This window comes from Salvia splendens, chromosome 15, assembly GCF_004379255.2.
Source record: "Salvia splendens isolate huo1 chromosome 15, SspV2, whole genome shotgun sequence".
Classification (NCBI taxonomy): Eukaryota; Viridiplantae; Streptophyta; class Magnoliopsida; order Lamiales; family Lamiaceae; genus Salvia; species Salvia splendens.
The window spans coordinates 20101487-20106109 of NC_056046.1; the positions used below are offsets into that span (position 1 = coordinate 20101487).

The 4623-nt window shown below is 31.6% G+C and overlaps 1 long non-coding RNA gene across 1 annotated transcript; it reads right to left on the reverse strand.

The window, feature by feature from the left end:
* Positions 1–1136, reverse strand: LOC121767687. The gene is made up of 2 exons (XR_006043166.1): positions 298–1136; positions 1–209 (listed from the first exon to the last, which is right to left on the reverse strand). It is a non-coding gene; the product is annotated as an uncharacterized LOC121767687 (long non-coding RNA).
* Between the last annotated feature and the right edge of the window lie 3487 nt (positions 1137–4623).

The following is a 4623-nucleotide window of genomic DNA, read 5'->3' on the forward strand; positions in this document are numbered from 1 at the left end:
TTGGGCAAACAAAAAGGCAAATATTATTGGATAAAAATTGGCCCAATCAGATTGGGAAAAAATTGGCTTATACGATAAGTTTAAGACATTTATAAAGACACAACATTAAATGAATCTGCATATTTATGGACTAATTTCTCTCCCTCTCCCTCTATCCCGATCTTTCTTCACTCTATCCCTTAACCTCACTGATTCCTGCAACTCCACGTCTTCATCGGCAAAAAAAGCTCGAATTATCAGTGGAGAAAAAGCGGAGCCGAAACAGATCTGTCGATAAAAAAAACGAGAAAAACCAACCTGGAGAGTCTCTGAGGCTGTTGGTTCGGTGGCGGCGGTTGCAGCCATTGGAGCCGACGATACTAGCTCTTCTGGCTTCTCTGTTTCTGTCCATCACTGGAATAGAATCAGAATTTCAGCTTGACCCAGATGAAGAAATCCAATCAGATATCTCATCAGAGGTCGCTACACCATAACTCGCCGGAGAAGAAGAGGCTCGCCGGAAATCAAGATTCAGAATGAATCCAGCGGATAAAACAACAATCTTTTCTCCAAATATCTTTTCCTCTCTCCAAATGGGCTCCTCCTCTTCCACAAATCCTCTAATTCAGCTCTTTCTCTCTGTCTGGCTTCCCCTATAAATGAAGCTTTTTTTTTCCTGCTGTCACGATCTCCTTCATCTATTCATTTTTTAGAATAGAGTATTTGACATCTACAAAAGCCTTCGTGGAGAATCAGATGAGCTTGCTTTGTCACGCCAATCAATCTCAGCCGTTGAGATCGGTCTCATCTACGCTCCACAGTCGCCAGCATGGCGGTATTTACTCTATGAAATCTCGAATACCACCGCTACGTGTCGGTTTCTGTCTTTGGATTCAAGCTTCCATTTTTTTGGGAATGTATTTATATGGGAAAGCCATTTTGCTTACGTCTCTAGCATAATAAAATCAAATCCTATAAGTATATATATTTTTACTAATCCATATAAAATCTAAAATCAAGCATGGTAACACTCCTTACTTCAACTACTACTACTAATCTTGGTAATTAATCTTTTACAGTATTGTTAGTGAAGAAGAAATTTATCAAAGTAAAATTTGATTAATTTTTGTGACTGATCTTAATTCTTAAATGGAAAATAAAATACTCCAATAATATTTGTTTTTCTAAATGTCTAAGCAAATAAAAGCCTTAATACACGCATTGAATTTAATTAATTAATTAATATCTAAATAAAACCAAGCATTAATTTTAATAATTAAAATTATTTATATTCATAAATAATTTTTTATATATATTTCATATTTAAGATAGTATATAATTCATAAATACAATTTTATAGAGGGAAAAGAAGTTGAAAGAGGTATGAAATATTAGAGGCATTAATGTGTGCTAGAACATAGGGTATTCTACAGACTAGATTTTTGTATACTACAGCCTCGATTTTGGTATTCTACATTTGTGCTTCGAAAATTGCTCTGGCATTTATGATTTTGTCTTGAAAATATGTGTGTTGGTGTTGTTGTCTTGAAAATATGTATGTTGCCTTTTTCCAATGCTGGTATTTATATTTTTCTCTTTCTTCGGCAACTTTAATATGAAAATATAAATATATTTTACAACAAGTTAGTAATATAATCAGAACCATAGAATGAGACACTTACTTAATAAAGTTGGTGAAGCTAATGAATTTCACTTAGATTTACGAAGTTGCTATACAGAAATGGAATTTAGAAACCTAAAGTTATATAGTTTATGTTAATTATTCAGTCTATTTCCTATTTTCGAACTGTTGTAATATTTTACTTTATGTTTATGAATCTGCTATAACATTAATTTAGGTTTGAGTAGGTGCTATATAGGTGTGATTAATAGAAACTGAATCAAATTTTTTTTATAAAAAAATTAATGGTAGTGCACTATTTAAATGTGTTTTAAAACTTCTTCAAGAAGTTAGCATTTTGTTGGGCTATTATTTGTCCAATTGTTTTTGTCTTAAAAAATTATTTTTGGATAGAAGACACCTCATCTTTCCATTTTCCCTCCAAAAAGGACATTAAGGTCTTTTCACCAAACTTGTACTTTAGATTAGTATAGATGATTGTTTTTTAGACTACGTGGTTACAATTTTTAGTCCTATAAATACCTTAAGTTCCTATAAATCTTTAGAAGATATTCACTGTCTAGAGGTTTAAATTTCATGTTGTGAATTATCAATTGTGAAAGAGTTGAAGTAAATTTCTTCCAATCATATAGCTGAAAAAGTAATATGAATTATAGTATTTACATTCTAAGTTATAGGTCTGCTTTTTTTCTTAGCCCAATTAGCACAATTATTCATGTTTAAAGTTCAATGACTGAATTTATATCTTTTGCAGAAAAGATAAATTTCAAAACAGATACATGTTACAAATAAAGCTAATAATAATGGTTAGAACTTACTTAGAAAGATACTTATAAAATGTTAAATGTCTGTATATACCATTCAAACTCTTTATAAAGCAGATAGCACCATTACTGCTCTTTAGTATATATGCTGAATTTAAACATGTCACATGTTAGAGAAAGATCATAACAACATATGTTGAATTAGTTGGTAATATTTAGTCATATTTAGCAAAGAAATATTAATACTATGAGTTTTTATATAACTTCAATTCTATAACTTATTTAAAGCATCTTTAATCTGAGGGGGTTAATTTATGAGGTCTTTTTCAGAGCATGATGTATGAGGATTTATTGGCTAACATAGATGTAATACTATATCTGTAGTGCTAAAAAATCATGATTGTGTCTATTTTCGAAATCAGTATTAAATTGGTCCTTTTTTTTAACAAGACTCGACTCATTTTAATGAAAATGACTATTACTGGACCAAATCTTATCAACAGGTTTGCTTCAAATCTCTCCTTTACTGCGGTGCTCCTTCGTCCTCCGGCGCTGCAGCCCCACATCCGACCGCCAGCGACGTCTAGGCCGTCCACCTGTTTGAGCGCCACCGGCGTGCCCCTCAATTTGGCAGTATTGATTTTTTGAAGGGCCAGAATAGTGCTTCCACAGTGAAAAGACTACAAGAGTAGGGAGAAGGACATTATTGTGAAGGGAATTGGGAAATGAAAGAAGTGAAGTGTCGTGTGGAATTGGAATACGGAGTATGTAGAATTGGGAATAGGAAAAACTAATAGGGAATAGAAAGAAATGAAACGTTTTCGATATCTATGTACATTTAGTATTTGTATTTCATTTTAGGGATATTGGTATCTAATATTATAAAACTTTCAAAAAAATTGAGTTTTTCCCATGAACTTTGAAATTGACAAATAATACCACAAACTTTACCCTGACTTTGTTATTTCCCACCAATAAAATTCATGGCTATATTAATGGACTGAAGAACAAATTTGGAGGGTGTGCTTTAAGAAAAATTATACTCAAGTATTAAAAAACTTGAAGCTCTCGAAGTTGTTGTCGAGAAATTACGAAAAAAATTCATATCATATTATTATTTTCTGGAATATTTTCATTGGTGGCAAATAACAAACTCAGGGTAAAGTTTGTGATATTATTTGTCAATTTCAAAGTTCGTGGGAAAAACCCAACTTTTTGAAAGTTTTGTGATATTAAGTGCCAATATCCCTTCATTTTAATGTTCAATCCGCCAATTTTGTTAGTTTGGTGATTATGGATTTTGTATTAATCCATAACTCATTTTTTATGGAATGGATCCTCTTCAGTTTCAAAAAACACAGCACCTCAGTGTTTAAAATGCAGCTCAAATTGAATGGAACGCAGGAGATGTAAAAAAGGGCCATCCTTTTCTTGATTTTTAATTTATACATTTCTTTACAAAATGAAACGCAGATATGAGATGTAAAAAAGGGCCATCCTTTCCACGATGGGAGTCATTTTTAGTGTGGTTACGAGTTTTAATAAATGACAAGAATAGTAAATTGAAAAAATTAGTGGAATATGTGGCCCACTTTTTACATCTGATTTTATAATAGAATGAGAATGAGTTTTTTTTTTTGAGTTAGTAGAATATGAGACCTACTAAATATTTATGATAAAAGTGAAATAAGATTCCTATACTTAATTAATGTTATTCTATGTTCTCCTCTTTTTTGTCTTTGTACATATACGGTTCCGTACAAGTAAAATGATGGTTCTTTGAATTGGAAACATAGTTTTTGTTCAAGTTTCTTTTGGATCACTTTTCAAATTTTGAAGTTAAAGAGTGAAAAGTTTTTGGGGTATATTTAATTATTTAACTTTTTAATAACTGAATAGGGATACGTTATATTGCTAACCTTTTAAGTTGCAAACTCTGCTAACTCGTCAGTACAGTGTATTAAAAATATCAGCATATAATGTCAACCTAATTTATTGAAATGTCACGAAAATTATGTATTGTCATTTTAATGTCATCGCGTTGATATTTTTAATACATTGCGGTGATGAGTTAGTAGAGTTAACAACTTAAGAAAGTTAGCAATTGATCACACCCCTAATAGAATGAATAAATAATTTACTACTCCTATTAAGTTTTTAAGAAAATATGGTAATTCGCGTAAACCTGATCGGGCAAAAATTCCATACCCGAATCTGACCCTGAAACCCGAAAAATCG